Source organism: Anabrus simplex, chromosome 6, assembly GCF_040414725.1.
Source record: "Anabrus simplex isolate iqAnaSimp1 chromosome 6, ASM4041472v1, whole genome shotgun sequence".
In the NCBI taxonomy this organism is placed as follows: domain Eukaryota; kingdom Metazoa; phylum Arthropoda; class Insecta; order Orthoptera; family Tettigoniidae; genus Anabrus; species Anabrus simplex.
Window position 1 is genome coordinate 144,998,805 of NC_090270.1, and position 16,473 is coordinate 145,015,277.

Sequence of the window (16,473 nt, forward strand, 5' to 3'; positions counted from 1 at the left end):
TTTCCCACTCACATTTTCAGCTTTTACAATACAAATAACTGAAGTATGCTAGTACCGCCTTCCTAAGTAACCAGATTCTGTGATGATTGATGTGAAGGCATCGCTTGTAGGTTTGGTTGGCGTATATGATCAGTAGGCTTAGTAGACTGATATTTGACAGCAACTTCTGGATTAGTGAAGATGGAATGTGAAATTACCTCACTACTTATTACTCCAGCACACCTTTACAATGACGCAAGGACTTTCAGTGACAGTTGATGCATCGCAGAATAGCAGTGGTGGAATAATTAGCGTAGACAATAGCCCAAATTAATATTTGCAATGCTCCAAAGAACTAAGGACATCATGAAAAACCATCCCCCTATAATATACCAAGGTTCTGCTGAATATTACAGTTATACTGGAATAATTTAAACTTGATAGAAATCTTCACATTTCACAGGTCTACAACTCAGCCCTTTTCATTTTACAGATATTAGACCGGAATTTCATCATGGTACATTTTATGCCATTGGGTAATCTGTACTACAAAACTGTATAAATATTAAAATGTAGGATTTTCAGGATACGAGGATTTCACAACGCTAACAACAAACTGTGATCCGTGTAACTTCCTTAAAGTTAATCAATCTAATATTTTATTATTTAGAGGAAACCAGAGAATACATAAGAGAGATAATAACAAATACAAAAGGAATGCCTAATACACGGATAGGTCAAGGAGTCATTTAAAAAACTCCATGGCATAGGAAGCCATTTGCGGGTCTCCCATACGAGGAGGCATCTGCAGTTCGTAATACAGGATTCAAATGGCTCTGTCAAAGGAAAAAAAACGTTTATACATATTCTAGCAAATGTACCTGTGCTTCGCAATATGATTATATGAAATTGCACGTCTCTTATCGCTATCCTAGAAACACCAAGGGGAGGACTCCAAACGTTGTTTCCGACGTAAGGTGCACGTTGGGGAGTTTGGTAATAATGACAGACCACGTTTCCTACTATAATTCAAAATCGAATTCGGTAGTTAATAATATAACGGTAGGCTCATTTGCCTACTGCCATTCACAATGGAAATGGAGAGTTTTCATTATAAGGACAGGCCGCTTTCCCTAATGTCATGTGCAATCGAGTTGGAGAGATTTGATTATAATCCAGAAATGCAGCTCTATCTAACGTATATTGAATAGAGGATAATAACTGAGGACAGCCGGATAGGACAAATATGTAAATATCAAGTAGATGTATTCGAAGAATGAAATGTCCTTCACTAAATTGTGATTATATGAGAAAGCGGTAACAGAGGAGAAATTTATGCGCAGGGATTCTTAGGTAAACAATTAAGATGACTTATGATGCTATTATTTAAGCCTAAAGAAGCAATGCAGAGGCAATAAATTAAATCATAAAACAGAATTAAAAGAAAAATACAGTAAAAATTATAGCACATACAAGAAAACACATTATGGTGTGGAATAATGAGCTACACTCCGCGGTACTGTTGAAATATTAACAGCCACTCTTCGTGCTATTGGAAGACTATTGGAACCTACATCGGTATTCCGCAAACATCCCGCAGAATGGCAACTTGACGTCTCTCTCGCTTTTTACCCAAGGAACAACCACGAGTTTATAGGAATGATCACCGAGCTCGATAGCTGCAGTCGCTAAGTACGGCCAGTATCCAGTATTCGGGAGATAGTAGGTTCGAACCCCACTGTCGGCAGCCCTGAAAATGGTTTTCCGTGGTTTCCCATTTTTACACCGGGCAAATGCTGGGGCTGTACCTTTATTAAGGCCACGGCCGCTTCCTTCCCACTCCTAGCCCATTCCTGTCCCATCGTCGCCGTAAGACCTATCTGTGTCGGTGCGACGTAAAACTAGCAAAAAAAAAAAAAAAAAGTAGGAATGATGAAGAAAATGGCAAGCAGCCAGAACGTTGCCATTATGACCGGTAGGTACATTGTCGGTCTGCGAGGGTGTCTGTCATCCAAGGCAAGAGGAGATGGAGAGAGGCTTATCTTTCAAGTAGACCTGGCCAAGCTGAAAACTGCATATGTTGATGATGATGATGATGATGATGATGAAAATAAAATAAATGTCGTATGGCTTTTAGTGCCGGGATATCCCAGGAAGGGTTCGGCTCGCCAGGTGCAGGTCTTTCTATTTGACTCCCTTAGGCGACCTGCGCGTCATGATGAGGATGAAATGATGATGAAGACAACACATACAACCTACCCCCGTGCCATTGGAATTAGCCAATTAAGGTTAAAATCCCCGAACCGGCCGGGAATCGAACCCGGGACACTCTGAACCGAAGGCCAGTACGCGGACCGTTCAGCCAACCAGTCTGACTATGATTATTATTATTATTATTATTATTATTATTATTATTATTATTATTATTATTATTACAAAACATCATAGCACGAAATTAATTACACAAAATTTAACGTTGATTATCCCATACAAAAATAAGCTTAGTACTTGTGCCAAGAAGTGTACCATACATTAATACATAAAAAATGAATTTATCAATAATAATAGTTCCGTTCACACCCAGTATTCCAAATTCAATTCCACGAATATGTTACTTTCCCAAATGTGTTAAACTAGAAGGTATTCCAACACCAACATTTCAGTTTTGTTACGGTTATCACTAATGCCATGCCAAAGAGAACATGCATTGCAACTAAATGTGAACAATGGCACATCCAGTACAAGACTGAAAACCACTTGTTGGAATACTTGCGGACAGTTGGCCAAAAATTCATTCTGTAGCTGTTACCTCAGTCTAAAAGTGCAGTCTAAAAGTGCAGGCCTAGACAATTTATTTCTCAGGGTATATATATTCCATCACGCCAATTATTCAAGTGAGCAACAAAAATGCATATCGGCAAAGTTAAATATGTCTTATTTCCTTCTTCGAAGAAATTTTGTGATATTTTGTGATTCTGTGATATTTTAAATCGGCATAAATGGTTTCATAGTATGGATATTCGTGAGATTGGTTTTAGGTAAATTAACTATTCGGGAAAATGACCGGGAGTTGGGTAATATACATGTACCATAACCGCTATAGTTATCTAACATTAGTATAATAAATGTTATGTGTAGCTGAAAGTTCCGTCCTATTCAGAATTTCAGTAAAATCTGTGTCAACCAAGAATCACGTAACCGAAACTTGAAAGTGATATTTTGCACACAAATTGAAGTTATACTATACTGTGGCAGTATTTAGGCTCACTGTGACTTGGTCTGTTGTGTTGTGTGTAATTTTGTTATGTGTACAAAATGTACGCTAATCGAAAATGGATTGCAATAACAATTGAGCAGAACTCTGGGAATCATGATAGTGAAAGAACAGAAATTTTGCGAACTGTAGCGGTCACTTAAACGTATGAATTTTTAGGGTGTAGGACTGAGAAGACGGAAGTTAAACTAGAAGAGAATTATCCCTGATATTCAACAACAAAACTACGAAACTATCTCAGAATAAAAAAGAAAAGTCACTGCCGGCAGATATCCTCTTCATAGAACGCAGTGCGACTCTGCCGCCAGAAAAATGTTTTGAATGTTTTCAAAACAATCGAACATTTCATAAAATAGTAAAGAGAGTAATTAAAATGTATATTTGGTAATCTGAAGCCTCCGTGACTCAGACGGCAGCGCGTCGGCCTCTCACCGCTGGATACCGTGGTTCAAATCCCGGTGACTCCAGGTGAGATTTGTGCTGGACAAAGCGGAGGCGGGACAGGTTTTTCTCCGGGTACTCCGGTTTTCCCTGTCATCTTTCATTCCAGCAACACTCTCCATTATCATTACATAGCATTTATCAGTCATTATTAAATCACCTTGGGAGTGTAATACTAGTGTAATACTAGCCTATATATGTTTCATTCATTACATCCCTGACCCGGTCAATGACTGGAAAACAGGTTGTAGGGTTTTATTTTCATTTGGTAATCTACTGTATCTACTGTATGCATTGTATAAACAGATTTTAAGTACACGTAATGCTTTTATGTAACTGTAACTCATGAGTCAGTTTCTTAAGATTGAACTTGTCCGGCTCCATGGCTAAATGTTTAGCGTGCTGACCCCGGGTTCGATTCCCGGCCGGGTCGGGGATTTTAATCCTAAATAGTTATTTCCACTGGCTCGGGGCCTGGATGTGTGTGTTGTCTTCAAATAGAAAATGAAATTAAAAACGGAACGAATGAGAGAAATAAGAAAATACCAGTAAAAGAAAATTTAAAACTAATGTTTAACTGTATAAAATTTATTATCGGAAATTTTGCTTATTCGAATTGAGGTTATTCCGTTTATTTCTGTTAATAGAGGTTTTATTGTGCACGGGTATCTATCACGTACTTCCTAGATGGAGGTTTGACCCGACAGCCCCAACAAACCTAAAGAGAATACAGCTGTTTTACTGAAACGTACTGTATACTGTCCGTCGAAATCAATACAGCATTTTCGCTAGGTTATGTAAATATTACTAGAGCCTCCGTGGCTCAGGCGGCAGCGCGCCGGCTTCTCACCACTGGGTTCCGTAGTTCAAATCCCGATCATTCCATGTGAAATTTGTGCAGGACAAAGCGGAGGCGGGAAGGATTTTTCTTCGGGTACTCCTATTTTTCCTGCCACCTTTAATTCCAGCAACACTCTCCACTAACATTTAATTTCATCTTTCAGTCATTGATCATTGTCTCAGAGTATTGCGACAGGCTTCAGCAGCCGGCACAATTCCTATCCTCGCCGCTAGATGGGGGCTTCATCAATTTCACCCCCGACCCAATCAAATGACTGGATACAGGCTGTGGATTTTCAGTTCGTGTAAATATTACTAGAAAGTATTCTAGTTCACTTACTGTAAATAAAACTACAGCCTAAAAGTAATAGAGTTGTATAAAAATCTATCTATCATCATTTATAACTATCATTGACACTAAAGTGAATAACTTTGAAGATTTAATGTTATTGCTGAAAGCTGGGTAATAAAACATTTAATATATCGTCCAGTGAAAACGAAACCTTTCCCAGATAAACTACTTCTGCCTCACAGGACCAATTTATTATGATGAAACATCTGTACTTCGACAAACAAGAAGGAAACACTTTCATAATGGCAGTAATGATATAATTTACTAGTTCGATAAAGTTTCCCTATCTAGACGTGGTATCTTCTGAACTAAAACAGATTCCCCTCTTGGAAACTTCTGTATCTCTTGTTTCCGATAAGGAACGAACTCCTTGAGGAAAACATGGAGAAGTTCCATGAAGTAGGGGGTGAAAGTGTCTGGCGGGAAATTAATTTCTTGTCGACGGGGGGAGTGTTTTTGTTCCGTGGCTGTCCTTGTCTGCGCAGTATGTGGGCAAAGGTTCAACACCTTAACACTCTCAGCAGGAGGGGGGGCCACACCAACCTATATGCTAATGTTGTCACCTTTTACATAACTTACATAAGTTTATGTCAAGACCAATCTCCAACCATGTCCATTAAACTGGTCGCAATAGCATGCAGCGTGAAAACATTGGTCATCAACCATTACAATTGGAGAAAATCTGTTGAAATGGAGATTATTTCATTTATGAAGACATTTATATCACTCAGCCATCATAAATAGGATAAGTTAACTCAGAAGGAACGTTTTGTAACGAAATATGAAGAATTTACGAGCATAATTCGATAAGTACTCTGGGATGTATTTAAGGGTAGGATTCAGACCAATACTAGGCAGGAATTATTACGGATAATTATTATTAATAGACTAATGTTGGAGGATCGAAGCGTTCGCAGAGTATTTTTCTCTAGGAAACGTTTAATGGATGGGAAAGAAGAGAGGTGTGTGTAAAAAAGTACATGCATTATTTTTATTTTGCATATAATTTGCACACGAAATCTTTAATTTTGTCCTTATACTGAACAAATTGTTTATTTCTGCTTGCATATGCGGCTTAATTGTAATCGTATTGTTTGAGCCAATTCACATGTATATTCCATGTATCCCCTCCAAACCAAACCAAACAAAACCAAACCAAACCAAACCCCACCGCACTACAGCCCTTGAAGGGTCTTGGCCTACCAAACGACCGCTGCTCAGCCAGAAGGCCTGCAGATTACGAGGTGTCGTGTGGTCAGCACGACGAATCCTTTCGGCCGTTATTCTTTGTTTCTTAGACCGGGGCCCCTATCTCACCGTCAGATAACACCTCAGTTCTAATCACGTAGGCTGAGTGTACCTCGAACCAGCCCTTAGGTCCAGGTAAAAATCCCTGACCTGTCCGGGAATCGAACCCGGGGCCTCCGGGTAAGAGATAGGCACGCTACCCCTACATCATGGGGCCGGCTAACCCCCGCCCTTTTCACAACCTGGCCGCTGGCCTATACAGAGTATCTCTTAGATATTTTAAAACATAAGAAACATATACCTGGAGGCGTTTCTTCCATCTTGGTTTCTGTTTTAGTGTACGTATTTCATAAGTATCTGACTGAGTATCGTGTAACTATCTGCACACGATCGATGTCATTTCTAAGTTCGAATGAAACCATTGATCGGTCGGGATACCAATCATTGGACCAAGGTGATGAATATCTTAAAAAGTCAGGTCCAGACTATGATCTGGTTAGAACTACTGCAGAATTATTTTTCTCTTGAGAGGCTGCAACATGCTGGCTGGTATTATCAAGTAGCAGCTTCTCTGTCGGGGTGCATGTCACGGAAGGTACGAAACAGTTTTGCCAATTTATTCGCCGTGGATAATTATGTTCAACGGTTAACCTAGTTAGAAGAATCTCCAATGGGAGAACACCACACATGTCTCAAAACATTGTCAATAGCCGTCTTATTTTTTTCGGAGTACCTGATGTTGAAATGCTTCCATATCACACTGGCCTGTTTTGCTTCAAGCGTGTAACGGTACACGTAGGAGTTATCACGTGTTACTACAACTTCCAAAATTAGCTGCCTTTCTTTAGTGTAAATCATCATGTGGACCAAGGAGAATGACCTTATACACAAAAAAGCACGTCCAGATAAATAACTATGGAGAAATAAATATTTATTCATTAAGTTGAAAGGTGGCTAAGACAAGTAGTTTCTTTACGTAAAATTTCCATTTTATATAGTTATTAGAATTTTTACTGTACTGTAGTTCTATTAAGTACATGGCGTTTCACAGCAATACTACTGTTTGAATGTATGTTGAAATTTACTTTTGTACTTTACATAACCATTGGAATTAATGGAACTGTATTCCGGATCGGTGCAACTTCAAGCTCTCCAACCAATAATCTGATACTTTGAAATCATTTCGACCAAAGTAGCCCGCAGATTTTGGATGTTTGAAACCGATATGGTAATTGAATATTTTCTATAGGAACTACATTCCCTTTACTATTAAACTCTTTGTGGAAAAACAGCAACAGAGTACAAAGTAAATTTACATTAAAGAGCCCTAACGTAATTTCTAAGATTAAATGTCTTCTTACATGTCCTTCAGAAAACAGGAGTAGACCTACAGAATGTCTTCAAAGAGTATGATCAATCAACAGCCAAAATTATAATTCCGAGTATAAAAATAAAGGATGCCTGGGTTTATTGAATTTGGAGATGCACGCCATTTTTATACGGTTTACTGAGTCGTGCTCAGCGTGATGAAAAAGTTACTGAAACAAGACAATATTCAAAAAGATTTATTTCTTAAGCTCCCTCTGTTGATCTGTTGTAAAGTGTCGGTCTCCGGATTCCGCGATCACGGATTGTCAAAGGGTTGAAAAAAGTCCATGCGACACACCATGTCGTACGATGTCGGCATGTAAAATATACCTTGTGATACATTTGGTATTTAACCGACAAAATTAACTAAAAATTATACCCATGGATCACCCAGCAGAGTACCGAGTTCTCTGCCATTCAGTAAAGTTAAACGGAACATCAAATTGACAAAGTCAGCTTAAATAACGTGAAATCAAAATAACTCCACACGGCAGTTGAGACGGTACGGTAATTATTTCTTATTTTCTTCACAGTAGGGTGGTAACTTCAAAGGAGGAGATGCCTTTGAAATAGATCAACAATTCGTGCTGTCCGGCCCCATGGCTAAATGGTTAGCGTGCTGGCTCCCGGCCGGATGGGGAATTTTAACCTTCATAGGTTAATTTTTCTGATTAAGAGGCTGGGTGTTTTTGCCGTCTTCAGCATCTGAATTCAGCTTAGGTAGGGCCCCATCTTTACAGACGCGCAGGTCGCCCATAGGGTGTCTCGAAACATCTGCAACAAGCATCTCCGAATGCAATACGCCACTAAGAAAACAGGGCATACTAGATGACCACCTAGTTCAATTTGGTCGTGGCTAAAAGTGATTAAGAATAACTGTTACTTATAATCTAAGACAGATAAAAATGAATAAAATTCGTCCCTGGGCACCAAAATTGCAAGTAAGAATAATAATGGTGTGTGCAGGCGATCTGCGCGTCTATGAAAATGGGGCGCTACCTACGACAAAAAAGCAACGCTGAAGACGACCCGAACACCCAGTTCCGAGCCAGAGGAAGTAATCCATCAGCGAATCAAACCCAGGACCTCTTGGACCAAACGCCAGTGTGTTAACCAGTTAACCACAGAGCCGGATGTAAGTCACTGGTACGACCACAATTAGAGTACGATTCCAGTGTATGGGAACCTCACCAGGAATACTTTATTCGAAAATTGGAACAAATCCAAAGGAAATCAGCTCGAGTTGATCTGAGTGATTTCTGACAAAAGGTAGTGTTACGATATGTTTCGAGCTGTCAGCGATGAGATAGCGTGGAATGACATTAGTAGACGAATAAGCTTGATTGTAGCTTTTGAAAACGGGAAAAGCAGTAAAGACGAAGTTGGAATTCAAGAAGATATATAGGGCAAGTATTCGTTAATGCAGTAGGAAGATAAATTAGGGATTGGAGTAAGTTACCACGGGAGGTGGTGGACAAATTTCCAATTTCTATGAAATCATTTCAGAAATTTCCAATTATTAAAAAAAAAGACGACGTAAACAACAGGTAGGGAATCTGCCACCTGGCCGACCGCTCTAGATACAGATCTGTGGTGATTGATTGATTGATTGATTGATTGATTGATTGATTGATTGATTGATTGATTGATTGATTGATTGATTGATTGATTGATTGATTGATTGATATCACTTATAACTGAGATAAATTGTCCTACTCGCTGGCTGAATGGTCCGCGTACTGTGGCCTTCGGTTCAGAGGGCCCGCGTTCGATTCCCGGCCGGGTCGGGGATTTTAACCTCCGTTGGTTAATTTCAATGGCCCAGGAGCTGAGTGTTTGTGCTGTCCCTAACATCCCTGCAACGCACACACCACACATAACACTATCCTCCACCACAATAACACGCAGTTACCTACACATGGCAGATTCCGCCCACCCTCATCGGAGGGTCTGCCTTACAAGGGCTGCACTCTGCTAGAAATAGCCACACAAAATGAATACTACCGAGATAAATTTAGTGGAGAAAGGGTGATACCTAACAAAAATATCGTATAAATACGGGAAGCACAGAAATGAATACAATAACTAAATTATCAGTGCATTCAAAATAAGGTAAAGAGTTGGTTGATTTCTTATCAAGTGCATAATGCTAAAAGCTGGGTTATGTTATTGTACGTAATGATTAATTTTATTGTGTTGGACGCTGATGCCCATTATGTACTGGTGATTAAAATAATCAGGTAATTACATTGACGTCACTACACCTATTAAGGTAAACAAGTTATCTCGTTGAGGTACTTTCTACTGTGAATAATGGCCTCCATCCCGTGACAAAAAACACTTGAAGGTCTGTATTTATTGCTAACACTGTCGTTTGAAAGATATACTTACTTCCTACCCTTAGTGACAAGCGCCCTAATATACGAATGTCCAGTTGCCTCATAACAATGCTGCGTGTCCCGTTTTGGAAAAAACGAGCTCTGTTTTTCTGGGAAGGCCTCCAGCTCACAGTCCGGACCTATCTCCATCAGACTTCAGACGGTGTGAGTAGAGGCGATAGAATACATTCACAGTTCCGCAAGAGGGGACCAAACGGGGTAACAGCCAAGAGCTCTCAAGTTTCGAGCAGAGGTCGGTGACAATGAACCCTTCAAGCTAACGAGGGGAACCCCCGGAGTCTAACAACCCGATTTCCCAGAACCTTCGCTCAGCGAACAGGCGAACAAATTTATCGGCTTATCCGTAGACACTCGACCGTTTCCGAGAAAATGACGGTCGAAGATTCCGACGTGCTTCACGTGCCTGTTAGCGTGAAGTAAATTCGACTTTTGGGCTCCGTGTTCAAATCCTGATTATTTTTTGTTGACGATTATTACTACACGAATATTTCTTATCAAATTAGTGTTATGTATTTATTATAAATGATATTTTTCAGGGATTACAATGTTTTGTAAGTTCATCCTTATATTAACACTTCAGGGAGATACGGTGTATTTCCCTTGCATAATGCCGACGGTACAAACATTCGTAATCGAAATTTCGCACGCCATAAGCATCGCGCAATGGCAGGTTTGCCACAGTTACGTTTCTGGGTGCGAATGTCACTCGGGAAAGAAACATCGTTTATATTACTGAAGATTTCACATGTTGGCAATACTTTTGCGACAAACCACGTATAACGGATCATTTTTCCAAAAACTGGCGCTTGCAATCATTATGAATCAATGCGTGGATTTTTATTGCTTCACGTCTAGTCGTGATATTTCTTTGCTGTGCAATGAGTGTAGAATAATTGATGTTTTAAAATGTATTCACCAGACAGGACATTAATAGACGAAAACGGACAACGATATTTCAAAATACATTCAACAAAACTATTCGTGTAATAGTCGTCACTGGACAAAAGTAAATAAATGAAGCCACACAAAAATAAACAGTTCATCGGGATTTGAATACGGGACGCAAAAACGCGAATTCGCAGCGAAAGCCACTGTACCACTGCATCGGTTGAACTTACGACGCGCTAATAGACACAAAGCATATCGGAAACTTCGACAGCCATTTTCCCGGAAACGGTCGAGTGTCTACGGATAAGCCGAAACATATTTGAGTGAAGTGTCCGGCAAATGGCATTGTTACACTCGGCGGGTTCCCCTCCTGATAATGCCTCTTGGCTCCTCCCTTTCATCTTTCACATTCGACCTCCTGTGATTAACTCTTGTTCTCTTCTGAGCCCGTCGATATTAGCTTTCCGTAGTCTAGAGAGTCTTTCGCACGGCTTTAGTGACATTTCCTTTTCTCTCGCTTGTATCCTCATTCTTTGTACGGTCAGATTATTTCCATTTATTAATCGTAAAGGAGATGACTGGTCAGTCGTACTTCTTTTTTCTCTTTTACAATTTGCCATATACCACACCGACACAGATAGGTTTTATGGTGATGATGGGATACGAAAGGGCTAGGAGGTGAGGAGGAAGCGGCCGTGGCCTTAATTAAGGTACATCCTGAGCATATGCCTGGTGTGGAAATGGGAAACTACGGAAAACTATATTCAGGGCTGCCGACAATGGAGTTCGAACCCACTATCTTCCGAATGCAAGTAGGCAGCTACGTGACTAAAACCACACAGCCACTTGCTCGCTCGTACTGCCTCTTAAAAAAATTAATCACCACCACCACCACTACCGCCGCCACCACCACCACCACCACCACCACCACAACCGCTACCTCCACCACTTCATTTGACTTCCATTAACTCATGTAATTCTGAACAAGCAGAACTTTGATTGGAATCAAAATTTCGTTCGGATTATTTTCCATGTTAAGAACATTAAACTTACCTAATTCTGTCAAATACAGTGTAGGCTATTCCCTGCTGCACCTATTGACAATATTAGGTGGTCTGAAATTACAGTCATTCTCTTACATATTCAAATGAATTTTACTTTTATTTTAGAAAAATTCCAACCTAAAACGACCTGTTTCGAGATTCTTTACTTTAAATTTAACTCAACTTGCACCTTTCTCCAGCACTTTTCTCTAGGGCCTACAGAAAATAGGACACACAATCCACTATGCACAATAATGCGCTGAGAAAACAATCAGCTACTAATGATTCTTCAATATGTTGTTTGCGCCATTAATTAATAAACAAGACACAACAATATAACTTCAAAGTACAACTCGATCAATCACTACTGATCTGCATTTAGGGCAGTCCCCCAGGTGGCAGATTCCCTATCTGTTGTTTTCCTAGCCTTTTCTTAAATGGTCGCAAAGGAATTGGAAATTTATTGAACATCTCCCTTGGTAAGTTATTCCAAACACTAACTCCCCTACCTATAAACGAGTGTTTGCCCCAATTTGTCCTCTTGAATTCCAGCTTTATCTTCATATTCTGATCTTTCCTACTTTTAAAGACATCACTCGAACATATTCGTCTACTCATGTCATTCCACGCCATCTCTCCACTGACAGCTCGGAACATACCACTTAGTCGAGCAGCTCGTCTCCTTTCTCCCAAGTCTTCCCAGGCCAAACTTTGCAACATTTTTGAAACGCTACTGCGGCTTTTCTTTGGATTTCTTTCCAGTTCTTGAATCAAGTAATCCTCGTGAGGGCCCCGTACGCTGGAACCATACTCTAGTTGTGGTCCTACCAAAGACTTATATGCCCTCTTCTTTACATACCGTACTTACTACAACCCCTAAATACCCTCATAACCATGTTCAGAGATCTGTACCCTTTATTAATTATATTTGTGTGATCACCCAATGAATATATTTCCTTATAGTAACACCTAGGTACTTACAATGATCCCCAAAAGAAACTTTCACCCCATCAACGCAGTAAGTAAAACTGAGAGGACTTTTCCTATTTGTGAAACTCACAACCTGACTTTTAACCCCGTTTATCATCATACCATTGCCTGCTGTCCATCTCACATAATTATCGAGATCATTTTACAGTTGCTCACAATCTTGTAACTTATTTATTACTCTGTAGAGAATAACATCACTTGCAATCAGCCTTATCTCTGATTCCACTTCTTTACAAATATCATTGATATATATAAGAAGTGCCTTTGCTGGCAGGACCTAGTGTTTACAGTGCGCTATGTCTTCTGGTATGGGCTAGAGCAATTATATTAGTTTCATTGATCTGTCTCAGCTTTATCTTTGGCTTTGACAAAATGAAAATGACTGAGGTATGAGTGATACTAGTAATGCCATTCCTTCTGCAGCCAGTCCCTGCTATGAATGGTGTGAAAATATTGCTCACAGGGTCAGTTGGTGCATGCATTTCAGTGAGCTTGGCAGACTGATATGTAATAGCAACTTCTGGCTCGGTGAGGAAAGCAACGGGAAACTGCCTCATTCCTTATTTCCCTAGTACGCCTTTTCAGTGATGCCTAGGCCATCTATGACAGCTGATGGCGGAGCTGTTGAGGATCCAACCAGCCTTCGGGACTAAACAAACAAACAACATATATAAGAAAACATAAAGGTCCAATAATACTGCCTTGAGGAATTCCTCTCTTAATTATTATAGGGTCAAACACCCTTCACGATATCTCAGGCACCACCCTATCGATGACTGTGCAATTCGGCATGGAGGGTTTATTTTCAGTCACAAGTAATAGCTAAGAAGCCAATTTGGAAACTTCAATTCCTTAATGAGTAAATAATGGAGAGAAACCCTGAAACGTGGACAGCGTTTTGGTAGCGTCAGAAGTAAAGAACAAAAAATCTAAAAGGGAGTAGAATCATAGGCACCACCTTACTGTATAGTGTTTCTCTGGCCATCCTAACAAGATCAAGGAAGAACTTTTCTTTTACTGCTTCTAATATGCAAAATATAAACAATGTTGTTCTTAACAAAAAAAAAAAAAGAAGCCCTGCGAAGAACGGATTAAGAACAATGTGTATTCGTAAGTACTCTCATGTATCAAAAGACTTGAAACCACATATAAGTGAGTTACCTGCGTGATTATTGGTTGTCAAGCTATGGTACTTAGAATTATCAACGAAGAAATGCACTATCCAAAAATGCTATGATAAATGGGATACCTTACAACGACCTCCGCTAGTGACAGGTCGTTATGGAAATACATTAGCATTAGGCTTTAACACATAAATCTTGTAAGACGGATTCCCTTTAAGACATTAAATGTAGTACAGTCTTAGGATGTGGGCGAACTAGTTCTCATAGTCAAAAACAGGATATGATCATATCGTTCGACTTAAGTGAGACTTTAAAGCTCGCTGCACTAAGACTCAACAGGTTAAATAATCTACAAATACACAAAATCTCTTTATAGCAGCCATAACTCATCGAGAGCTTATTAAGATCGCACTGGTCTTCTATTTATCATCATTACGAAAACAATCACAAACGACAAATCTGAGTCCTGGCAAGATTAATAAAAACGGAGGCGTTAAGAAATCACGACAGGTAGCCCGTCTCTGAACATGGTTTCAGCTTGGTTGCATGGGAAATTGTAAAAAGTACACGTGGTGTGGAAAAATTCTGCAACATCATGCTACGTAGAATATATGGCAGCTTTCGAAATGATGCTTTGAGCTATTGTAAATGACACTGGAATTCTATAATCCATAGGTCTGATGTCAACTGCTCTATACAAAAACAAAAATAGCAAAGTCGTCTCCGTACAGGCCATGAAGGCCCTTGGAGGAGTGGAAAGTAAAGGCTTCCACTATCCAGAACCTCGGTACTTGATGGGGTAGAGTGGTTAGCTCTACGCCCAGCCGTCTTTGCCCCCAAGGAATTAACCTGGTACTCATTTTGGTGTAGGCTGAGTGAACCTCAGAACCATATGCACTTCGGAAGTGAAACTGTCCTATATGACTAACTTAAAAGGATACAAATCGCAATGTTTATTATTTCTTTCCACTCATTTTGTGACTAATCCCATATCAACGCTGGCAATCTAAATAAAACAAGTAGTGACCTCACTGGACACCAAAATCAAACCAAACACCATGGCACTACAGTTGTATTGGGCCTTGGCCTATCACGCGGCCACTGCTCAGTCCGAAGACGTGCAGATTACGAGGCAACGCGTGACCAGTGCAACGAAACTCTCAAGGCATTATTCTTGGCTTTCTGGACCAAGGCCGCTATCTCACCTTCAGGAAGTTCCTCTATTTATTCTCGTCTCCTCGTCGAACTTTGCACGATAAGGATAACACCACTAAGTGCAGTTCTATCAAAATGAATTGGTCAATAAGCAATCCGATTTATTACAGTAATCACGGTCCGGTTTATCTGTATATACACCAGTAATTACAGCTTTAATTAATAACGCCAATGGCAAATCCTTGGAACAAACAACTTCAATGAACTGGATTCATAGTACAGATTACTCTCAGCAAGAAGTCAACGAAACTGTGAACAAATGGCGTCAGACTCCCGGCTGCAAACAGCAATATAATACTACAGGTGCCAGGGAAGTCAGTCCAACAAATAGTAACACCAATAATGCAAAAAAGTAAGGCCTTTGGCTGAACTATAACATCGAAATGACTCAGGCAGAAGTCGGTCTAACAGGAAGAGGAGTCTATCACCCCAGTCCTTGAGCGAGGTGGCTGTTCAATTAAGACCATGCAGCTGTCAGCCTGCATTCGGGAGATGGTAATTTCGATCCCCACAATCAGCAGCCCTGAACATGGCGTTCCGTGGTTCCAGAATTTCACACCAGGCAAATTTTGGAACTGGATCTGTACCTCAATAAGGCTACAGTAGCTTCCTTCCCAGTTCTAGCTCTATCCTACCGCAATCGTGCACGCGACTGTGAGCTTGCATCCGGGCGATAGTGGTTTCGAATCCTAGTATCGGTAGCACTGAAGATAGTTGCCGTGGTTTCTCATTTTCACACCAGCCACATGCTGGGGCTGTACCTTAATTAAGGCCACGGCCGCTTCCTTTCAACTCCTAGGCCTTTCCTATCCCATCGTCGCCAGAAGACGTATCTGTGTCGGTGCGACGTAAAGCCACTAGAAAAAAAAAATCCTACCGCATAGTCACCATTAGACCTGTTTCAGTCGGTGGGACGTAAAGCCAATATAAAAATGCAATATGATTTGCTGAAATTTAAAGATGTGTAACTAACTATACATACAGTATCTGTAACAAATAGTGGCTAAACTGAAAAACGTTAAAAAATAATATATTAGCGCCTTCAAACAAAGAGTGTGCGAAAATTGTAGAGACCTGTCAAGTTATATGAATACGAACGTCAGCAATTTTTCAACGTGTTCAGAACGTATGATAACCATAGGCCTGCAGGTAAGATTATCAACACAGCACTGTAGGAAATTCAAAATGAAATGAAATGGTGTATGGCTTATTTTAGTGCTGGGAGTGTCCGAGGACATGTTCGGCTCGCCAAGTGCAGGTCTTTCGATTTCACCCCCGTAGGAGACCTGCGCGTCATGATGAGGATGAAATG